Source organism: Acinonyx jubatus, chromosome A3, assembly GCF_027475565.1.
Source record: "Acinonyx jubatus isolate Ajub_Pintada_27869175 chromosome A3, VMU_Ajub_asm_v1.0, whole genome shotgun sequence".
NCBI lineage: Eukaryota > Metazoa > Chordata > Mammalia > Carnivora > Felidae > Acinonyx > Acinonyx jubatus.
The window spans coordinates 92,524,066-92,535,107 of NC_069388.1; the positions used below are offsets into that span (position 1 = coordinate 92,524,066).

At 35.1% G+C, this 11,042-nt stretch overlaps 1 long non-coding RNA gene across 1 annotated transcript in view; it reads left to right on the plus strand.

The window, feature by feature from the left end:
* LOC128311239 (uncharacterized) overlaps positions 1 to 10,667 on the plus strand; it is a 111,860-nt gene extending 101,193 nt beyond the window's left edge. The window contains exons 2-3 of the long non-coding RNA XR_008289426.1: positions 8,730 to 8,858; positions 10,585 to 10,667. This is a non-coding gene — a long non-coding RNA (uncharacterized LOC128311239). The remainder of the gene's footprint in view (positions 1 to 8,729; positions 8,859 to 10,584) is intronic.
* The last annotated feature ends 375 nt before the right edge of the window (positions 10,668 to 11,042 follow it).

Genomic DNA, 11,042 nt, shown 5'->3' on the forward strand with positions numbered 1-11,042 from the left:
ACTGCAAGAAAGTGACACTCTAGTAAACAATGCATTAATTAAATTTTAATGGTAGAAATGAGTTTTCTTTTTGTTATTGTTTTACAAATTTAGCTCTTTATTATGTAAAAGTTTAAACATATATGAGAGTAGAAAGTATAGCATAATAAACTCACAATTTCAGTAATTATCAACTTAAGACCAATGTTGTTCTATCGACAGCCCTAACCACTGTTCCCAACCCAGATTACATCCCATCATATCATCTCACTTGAAAATTATAGTGCCCTTTAGTTCTTCAGTCTTATTCGGCCCCAAAATAAATATTTGAGCCCCAAATAAATCACATGAAGGGACCTAACCCACCTCTGCTACTTGGAGCCAAACACAAGTCTAGCCAAAAATCAGCCCAACCAACCCACAGACCCATGAGTGGAAAAATAAATAGTTGTTGTTATAAACTACTGAGACTTTGAATTGATGATTATGTAGCATTATTTGTCAATAGTTACCTGAAACTTATAACAAAATATTAACAGTGGGTTTGGGGTGCCTGGGTGGCTCAGTTAGTTAAGCGTCCGACTTCAGCTCAGGTCATGATCTCACAGTCTGCGAGTTCGAGCCCCACGACGGGCTCTGTGCTGATGGCTCAGAGCCTGGAGCCTGCTTCAGATTCTGTGTCTCCCTCTCTCTCTGCCCCTCCCCTGCCCATGCTCTGTCTCTCTCTGTCTCAAAAATAAATAAAAACAGTAAGAATTTTTTTAAAAAATTAAAAAAAATATTAACAGTTGGTTTGTTTCAGTCAATAGAATATGGTAGGTTTTTCACTTTCCATTTCGGCTTTTTGTGTTTTCCACATTTTCTACCTATAGTTTATGTTACCATTTTTTAGCTTCTTTTTTTTCATTTATTTAAATCCCAGTTAGTTAACATATAGTGTAATAATTGTTTCAGGAATAGAATTCATTGATGCATCACTTACATATAACAACCAGTGCTCATCCCAACAAGTGCCTTCTTTAATGCCCATCATCCATTTAGCCCATCCCCTCCACCAAACTCCCCTCTAGTAACCCTCAGTTTGTTCTCTGTAGTTAAGAGTCTCTTATGGTTTGCCTTCCTCTCTTTTTTTCTATCTTATTTTTCCTTCCCTTCCCCTATGTTTACCTGTTTTGTTTCTTAAATTACGCATATGGGTGAAATCATATATTTGTCCTTCCCTGACTGACTTATTTCACGTAACATAATACATTCTAATTCCATCTACGGTGTTGCAAATGACAAGATTTCATTCTTTTTGATTGCTGAGTAGTATTCCATTACATATATATATATATATATATATATATATATATATATATATTTCATAACTTCTTTATCCATTCATCAGTCGATGTTCATTGTGCTTTTTCCATAATTTGGCTATTGTTGACAGTGCTGCTATAAACATTGGGGTGCATGTGCCCCTTTGAATCAGTACTCCTGTATCCTTTGGATACATTCCTGGTAGTGTAATTGCTGGGTCAAAGAGTAGTTCTATTTTTAATTTTTTGAGGTAACTTCATACTGTTTTCCGGAGTGGCTGCACCAGTTGCATTCCCACCAACAGTGCAAAAGAGTTCCCCCTTTCTCCACATCCTTGCCAACATCTATTGTTTCCTGAGTTGTTAATTTTAGCCATTCTGGCAGGTGTGAGATGGGATCTCAATGTAGTTTTAATTTGTATTTCCCTGATGATGAATGATGTTGAGCATCTTTTCATGTGTCTGTTATCCAACTGGATGACTTCTTTGGAACAGTGTCTATCATGTCTTTTATCCATTTCTTCACTGGATTATTTGTTTACGGGGGATTAAGTTTGATAAGCTTTTTTAATAGATTTTGGATACTAACACTTTATCTGATATGTCATTTACAAATATCTTCCCCCATCTGTCGGTTGCCTTTTAGTTTTGTTGATTGTTTCCTCACTGTGCAAAAGCTTTTTATCTTGATAAGTTCCCAATAGTTCACATTTTTGCTTTTGTTTCCCTTGCCTCTTGAGACATGTCTAGTAAGAAGTTGCTCCAGCCAAGGTCAAAGTGTTTGCTGACTGTGTTCTCCTCTAGGGTTATGATGGTTTCCTGTGTTAAATTTATGTCTTTTGTACATTTTGAATTTATTTTTGTGTATGGTGTAAGAAAGTGGTCCAGGTTCATTCTTCTGCATGTTGCTGTCCAGTCTGTTGAACAGACTTTTTTTCCATTGGATATTCTTTCTTGCTGTATCGAAGATTAGTTAACTATACATTTGTGGATTCAAATGTATTTGAATGTATTAGCTATACATTTCTGGGTTCTCTATCCTATTCAGTTGATCTGTGTGTCTGTTTTTGTGCCGATAATATACTGTCTTGATGATTACAGCTTTGTAGTACAGCTTGAAGTCTGGATTTGTGATGTCTCCAGCTTTGGTTTTCTTTTTCAGCATTACTTTGGATATTCTTTAGGGTCTTTTGTAGTTCCATACAAATTTTAGAATTGTTTGTTCTAGCTCTGTGAAGAATGCTGATGTTATTTTGGTAGAGATTGCATTTAATGTATAGATTGTTTGGAGTGGTATAGACATTTTAACAATATTTGTTCTTCCAATCCACGAGTATGAAATGGTTTTCCATTTCTTTGTGTCTTCTTCAATTTCTTTCATAAACTTTCTATAGTTTTCAGTGTATAGATCTTTTACCTTTTTGGTTAGGTTTATTGCTAGGTATTTTATGGGCTTTGGTGCAGTTACACATGGATTGATTCCTTGATATCTCTTTCGGCTGTTTCATTATTGGGGTATAGAAATGCAATAGATTTCTATATGTTGATTTTATATCCTGTGACTTTTCTGAATTTATGTATCAGTTCTTGCAGGTTTTTGGTGGAGTCTTTTGGGTTTTCCACATAGAGTATCATGTCTGTGAAGAGTGAAAGTTTGACTTCTTCCTTGCCTATTTGTATGCTTATTTCTTTTTGTTGTCTAATTGCTGAGAGTAGGACTTCCAGTACTATGTTGAACAATGGTGAGAGTGGACATCCCTGTCATTTCCTGACCCAATATCATAGAAGCCATATATGAAAGACCCACAACTATTAATCATCCTCAAAGGAGAAAAACTGAGAGCTTTTCCCCTAAAGTCAGAAATTTAGTTTTCTAAATATAGTTTGCACTGATGGATCTTAATTTATCATTTCTGGGAAAATTGAAAGTATTAATGCAATATATTCCTTACTGGTGTCTTTAAGACACTGATTTAATTCCCTTTGGAATTCTAGATCACATTGCAGTTGTTAAAATTTTTTAATGTTTTTATTTTTGAGAGACAGAGAGACAGAGCAGGGCAGGAGCATAGAGAGAGAGAGAGAGAGACAGACAAACAGAATCTGAAGCAGGCTGCAGGCTCTGAGCTGTCAGTACAGAACCTGATGCAGGGCTCAAACCCACAAACTATGAGATCATGACTTGAGCCAAAGCTAGACGCTTAACTGACTGAGCCACCCAGGCGCCCTGGTCACATTGCAGTTCCATTTTTAATTTTTTGAGGAACCTCCATATTGTTTTCCATAGTGACTACACCAATTTGCATTCCCACCAACAGTGTGTGAGTGTTCCCTTTTCTCCACACCCTCGCCAACAATTGTTACTTCTTGGGGGTTTTTTTTGAAAGTAGTCATTCTTACAAGTGTGAGGCGATATCTCATTGTGGCTTTGATTTGTATTTCCTTAATGGTTATTAACATTGGGCATCTTTTTAGGTGCCTGTTGGCCATTTGTGTATCATTTTTGAAAAAATGTATATCCATGTCTTTTTCCCATTTTTAATTATTTGTTTTTTGCCATTGAATTATAGAAGTTTCTTATATATTTTGTCATTTCCTTTGCTATGCAGAAGATTTTTATTTTGTTGTAGTCTCACTTGTTTATTTTTGCTTTTATTGGCTGTGTTTTTGATGTCATATCCAAGAAATCATTGTCAATACTAATGTCAAGGAGCTTTTTCCTTATGTTGTCTTTTAGGAGTTTTATAGTCACAGGTATTCTTTCAAGTCTTTAATTGTTTTGAGTTAACTTTTGTGAGTAGTGAAAGATAAGAGTCCAATTTCATTCTTTTGTATATCGATGTGTAGTTTTCCCAAAAGTACTTCTTGAAAGAACTATCCTTTCCTCATTGTGTTTTATATGGCATCCTTGTCAAAGATTGATTGTGTATGTATAAATTTATATCTTGGCTTTCTATTCTGTCCCATTGTTCTGTGTGTTTGTTTTTATGCCAGTTCAATGTTGTTTGATAATGAAGTTTTGTAATATCATGTTATCATGTAATGTCATGATAACATAGTTTTTGGAATTTCCATAGAAATTTGGAAGTGTAATATTAGCTGCTTGTTCTTTCTTAAGATTGCTTCTGGTATTTGATATCTTTGGTGGTTCCATACCAATTTTAGGATATTTTTTTCTATTTCTCTAAAATATGTAATTGGGATTTTGTTCAGGATTGCAATGAATCTGTAGATCATTTTTTGTAGTATAAATATTTTAACAATATCATATCTCCCAATCCATAAATATGGGATATCTTTCAATTTATTTGTGTCTTCAGTTTCTTTCATCATGTCTTATCATTTTCAGTGTACAGATTTTTCATCTCTTTAATTAAATTTATCCCTGAGTATTTTGTTATTTTTGATGCTAATAGTAAATGTGATTGTTTTCTTAATGTCTTTTCCATGTAGTTAATTGTTAGTGTATTGAAGCACAACTGGTTTTTGTGGTTGATTTTGTATCCTGCAACTTCACTGAATTCATTTATTAGTTCTAACAGGTTTTGGATTTGGTTTATTTTGTTTTGGTGGGCTAGTTAGGGTTTTATATATATAAAAAACATCATGTCATCTGCAAATAGAGACTATTTTCTTCTTTTCTGACTTGCGTACCTTTAATTTCATTTTCTTATCTAATTGCTCTAGCCGTGACTTCCAATGTTATGTTGAATAGAGGTGGTAAGAGTGGACACTTTGTCGTTTTCCTGATCTTAGAGGAAAACTTTTTAGCTTTCACCATGGTGTGTGTTGTTAGCTGCTTGTTATTATGTGTAGTATATCCTCTCTCTATACTTTATTGTGAAGCTTTTATCATGAAAGGATATTGAATTTTGTCGGATGCTTTTTCTGCATCTGTTGAGATAATCATAGGATTATTACCCTTCATTCTGATAATGTAGCATATCACATTAATTGATTTTCATAGGATGAACCATCTTTGCATCCCAGAGATAAATCCCACTTGATCATGGTGTATGATCCTTCACTGTGCTGTTGAATTTGGTTTGCTAGTATTTTATTGAGAATTTTTAAATCTATATTCATCATAGTTTGGGGCCTATAATTTTATTTTCTTGTAGTGTCTCTATTTGGCTTTGGTATAAGAGTGATGCTAGCCTGGTTAAATATGTTTGGAAGTGTTCACTCCTCTTCATTTTTTAGGACAAGTTTTAAAAGATTGGCATTAATTCTTCTGTAAATGTTTTGTAGACTAACCTGTGAAGCTATCTAGTTTTTTCTTTGCTTAGAAGTTTTAGATTACTGATTCAATCTCCTTAATTATTATTGGTTGGTTCAGATTTTCTATTTCTTCATGGTTTAGTTTTAGTAGGTTGCTCTTTACCATATTAATTTACTAATATAATTCACTTTCACTAATATATTTCTACTTAATGCTCACTTTAAAGCACAGAATTATCTTTTTTAGAAACTTTGATAGATACCAACTTTCTATTGGTCCCAATCTATGTGTTCAATTTTATCCAAGTATTCTTCCCACACTGCTTACAATTATCTGCCTTCTAGAAGCTCTCAATTGTCCTCCTGAATTTCTGCTTTCCATTTAAAATGTTGAAATTTTATTCAACCACTAAATTCAACAACAAATATTATCCTGCCTTTCTCATGTTATAGTTTCTTCTTATCTGTGTCCCACTTTGCATCTGCATTGCTTTTCCCAGTGCATTTGTCTAAATACTATATGTCTGTGGTAGTTAATTTTGTGTGTAAATGAGACTGCCAGATTAAAGACTGTGTCAAGTATGTCTTTGATGGCATTTCTGGTTGAGGTTAGCATTTGAACCCATGGACTCAGACTTCCCTTTTCAGGGGGAGGAGTGAGAACATTGATGGTTAAGCTGTTCACAAAACAGCTTGTTTATCTGTGTGCCCCATTATCTAGCAATATGTGGCCTGATAACAGTGCATAAGAAATAATTATAAGATTAAACCACATGAAATTGTTTATGTTAAAAAGACCCCTATCATAATTAAGAACTATAGAATAATACTTCCGCCAACTAGGCCTGAGTCCTTGGTCAAAACTTCATGTGCAGAGCACCTGGGTGGCTCAATTAGTTAAATGTCAGACTTCAGCTCAAGTCATGATCTCACAGTTTGTGGGTTCGAGCCCCGCATCAGGCTCTGTGCTGACCAGTTGCTCAGAGCCTGGAGCCTGCTTCAGATTCTATGCCTCCCTTTCTCTCTCTGCCCCTTCCCTACTTGTGCTCTGTCTCTCTATATCTCTCTCTGTCTTTCAGAAATAAACAACAACAACAAAAAAACTTAATGTGAAGCCAAGCCAAAAGCAAATCTTATTGAAAACCAAGAGAAGTAGACATCAATTGTTTGCATGTTAAAGAAAATGCTCTTTATTCTGGAAGAGTCTTTGTGAAACTCACTCTAAGAAAAAACAAATCTAGTATCTGCTCTGTAATCCCTCAGCATATTAGAATCATGAAAATAGGAGGCAGATATTGACTAGTATCTGGAGACACAGAGAGTACTGAGAAGTGACAGCCTGGAAACAAGGAAAAGCACGCTGCTCTGGGACAATTTATAGGAAGATAAAATAGTTCCATAAACCTCAATAGCTCCTGGGACTGTCACTGTATTAATGTGGCACAGACCAATAATAGATGTTTGTGTCTGATTATGAGACATCAAAATAAGATAAACTGTACTTCTAGGAAAAATGACAACTCGAGGGCAAGCACTTAAATCCTCTCTTCCCAAATACTGACTGATTGAGACAAAGGAATATATTAAAATGGATAAACTCCCAGTGTAGTTTTTAAAAAAACTGATTCATGATTCCATACACAGCATCTGCTTTAAGCATTTTCTTCTAGACTTAGATTCAATAAGGCCAAATGAAAGAAAATATTAAAATGATTCCCAGCCTCCAACTGCGATATGGTGTCTCTGCGTGGTATGAGATCAATAGAGGAGACTGTGGTAGGGCTCCATTATAATCATTAATTTCAGAGGTCAGGGTAAGCCATAGGACAAATGGAGGTCTCTCATTTTGGATCTCTTTTACTTGCTTAAAAATCAATAGCAATGGAAAACCCAAGGACAAATCTAGCAATATCAGACAGAATGAGGCCGATTTCTCTGTGGCTATAAGTTTAATGATAAAAAAAAAATAGTCTCATTATAAATGGGTTTTAAAATACAGACCAAACAAATGAAGAAGAAGAAGAAGAAGAAGAAGAAGAAGAAGAAGAAGAAGCAGCAGCAGAGGTGGAGAAGGAGGGGGAGGAGGAGGAGTTGGAGGAGGAGGAAGAAGAAAAAGATATGGAAATCTGATTCTGGGGCTTCAAGGAACAAAGTAAAACCCTGCACAGGAAAAAAGTACCCACTGGATATGCTTGCAGACTTAGCTCACATCCCACACTTCTCTCATTTTAGACGTTTTGAGATCAAATGCCAAGATATGGAACAAACATCAGACACAGAGAAACTATGAAAGGTTTATTCCTTTTGTAGTCAATTCATCAGCAAATAATCTCCAAATTTAAGGAGTGCTTAATACTACATTCCCTAAACAGCTACTATAGGAAAACTTGCATTCAGTTGAGTATTTAGACTCCAAGCTATTTTTTTGTGTGTTTTCCCAATTTCAAACTTGGAGTGGAGGATAAATATTGCCATATTATATCAAATGAGTTCATATTAAGCCACTTTCAAAGTTTCCATATGTTTGTTTCCCATTAAAACAATACAGCAGCATTGATATTTTTACATCCTATACATAAGATGTTTAACTATCCCTGCTGGAAAAAAATCATATGTTGAAAAATATATACCACATCAATTTTTTATGTTCCTAAGTTGGCATGAAAAACAAAATTGGCATCTCATTGGTGCTTGAAACAGTCACAGATGGCTTCTAAAACAGCACTGTGTGTTTTCATTTGGGGATTCCATTGTTTAGATCACTTTTATGAATAATTAAAAATAAATCTGTGATGCCAGTAATTATAACCCATACCTGGCTTTGCAACAGAAAACAGTGACTCCAGCTCCCTAAAAGAATATAAATTTAACCATGTAATCAATGGGAGCTCTAGGAAATGCCCTCGCTTTCCTCTAAACTCTAAAGAAAGTAGCAATTTTGTATAATACATTTAATGGATTGTTTTACATAATTCATTCTCTTCAGATGTTCTAATTTATATTCATTTTCACAGCTTCTGAAATTTACATATGTGATGAAAAATTATTTGGGGAAATGTAAGAATCTTTTAACAATCATGTTGAGCAATTTATCTTGTATTATCAGGGAAAAAGCTAAAGCTAAAAGAAGTAATTTTGGAAAAATACAGGACTAAATATTTGCAATGGGCTCAATCTGCAACAGTAAAGGCCCTTTATGAGCATTTCTCTAAATTCTTGTTTTAGTTTAGGTGGCAAGATGGAATAATGTGTTTGAATTCAAATACACCTTCTGATGAAGTTTTGGGGTGATGATGGGGGATTCGGAGCTGAGGGCCAAGAAAGCTTTCTTGAAGACATCTTTGGTGCAAAAAGGTAATTTTATTAAATCATGGGGACAGGACCCGTGGGCAGAAAGAGCTGCACTGGGGTTGTGACAGTAACTAATTATATACCCTCAGGTTGGGAGGGGGTTAGGGATAGAGTAAGTCTCTAAGGTATTTTGGAAGCAAGGTTTCCAGGACCTTGAGGGGCTTAGGTGCTGTTAAGAAAGTGCCACATATTACCATTCAGTAAAACCTAAGTCGTGAGACCCTTCAGAAGTATATCAGGGAACCATAAGTTTGCAGTATGATTGCCAGCATATATCTTAGGGGAGTTGAGATAAAGGAAGTTTCCAAAGGAATTTTTATATGTTAAAGTAGAATTACAGGATCCTGGCGGGGGGGGGGGGGGGGGCAGGGGGTAGGGGTGGTGTCAGATAATGTTAAGCCAAGATTGCCTTTTGCCCCTAGCAAAGTGTCATCATCAAGCAACTGAGTTCCTAGAGGGAGGTTATTCTGCCTGTTTTGAGGACTTGTCAATAGGCAGTAAGGGAATTTAAATTTTCATTTGCCTTTTCTCCTACATCACCATGGCAAGCACTTAAACCCCCTTACATCTTGATGAGGGTGATATTAGGACTCCAGGAAATGGAGTCTAGAGGTTTCTGGAGATTAGGCTATAGATAAGATTGCATTTTTCTTGCAGTTTACTAAGTTATCCATAAATTGAAGGAGACTCCCATCCTGATCTCTATCAGTCAACTGTTTACTTTCTTTTTTTCCCCTATTCTTGGGCAGCCAGGAGTGTCTGAAGAATATCACATATCCCACATTGGGGGGCAGGTGCTGTTAGCCTATACTTTTCCTTAAGCTTGCCTCACACTCTTCATCACTTCCACTCAAGAAACTGAATTAGGTTTTCTTTTACATTATTCAGGTTGGCTTGACAGTCTGGGGGACAAAAAAAAAAAAACTTAAGATGAGACACAAAAAAAGATTTTTAAATGAAAACTGTAACAGCCATAAAGAATAAATCACTAAACAAAGCATGGTATTTTAGTAGCTTTTTATTGTGATTATGTAAAAAATAGTGAAGAGAAAGCCACCAGTCAGAATGATATGGTACAAATTAGAATGGAAAGGCTCTGATAATTAATATATGTAAAACTAGTATACATCATAATACTTTTTATTGATCTCTATTTCAAGCAAGGTCATGGAAGGAAAACACCACTACAAATCAGCAGGCCTCTGTTATGTCCAAACTCAATCACTACTGACTCTGTAATCTTAGATGATCAATACATCTGAGCTTCAGTTTTCCCATTTGTAAAATGAAAGTTGCACTGGATAACTTCTAATTCCATTCCTGTATTCTGTTTTTTGTGATGTGAAGTCTTATCTCTCCAATAAGTTACTCAATTCCTTTAAAAACTTCATTTTATGGTCCTTTTATATAATAAAATCATTAGTCTATTGCTGTAGATCAGTGTAGATTGTCTGGAATTGCCCGCTAAAGGTAAACTCTTGGATTCTGTATTCAAATATTTAAGCAACTAAAAACAGCAAATAACCCATCACACTTGAAGGTGAGAATAAAACATGATGATTAAATCAACAGTGGCTGTTCAGTGCCTTTGTGATACATTTATTTTAAAGGTGTTAACTGCATAATCACAGAATCTGTAAAACTAGTGATAGAATTATAATCATAATTGTTATGGTAAATTTAGTATCTCAACACATATTTCACATTTGTAATCTCTTCTATTCCATAGCACACATAGTAAACAGAGAAGAAGATGAGCTGTGGAAGTTAGTAGACAATACGTGTGCTTGAATCTTGACCCCATCATTTTTGGTATGTAACCTCCTTCTGGCTTTAATCTCTTATTGTCAATAGTTTATTAAATAAAGTGGGTACAATAATGCCTTTATCATATGATATGTGATAGGTTTTTTAATTAAAAAATATTACAGTTGTCATATGTTAGGCTCTAAACAAATTCTAGCTCTTTTTACTATGATTGTGCCTTTCTTATGAGATTCAGCTCCCTCTAACTTAATACACTTAATTTTCAGACTACTTTAAATTCCTTGAAAGTGAGGGTTATATTTTCCTCTGCTCATAATGTAATGGTAGAGATTAAGTGGGCAAATAAACAATGTGAGTAAGTAGTTTCCCTGAGACTGGATTAATATGTGATTTGCTGCTACTAATTCCAGTATGTGTTTT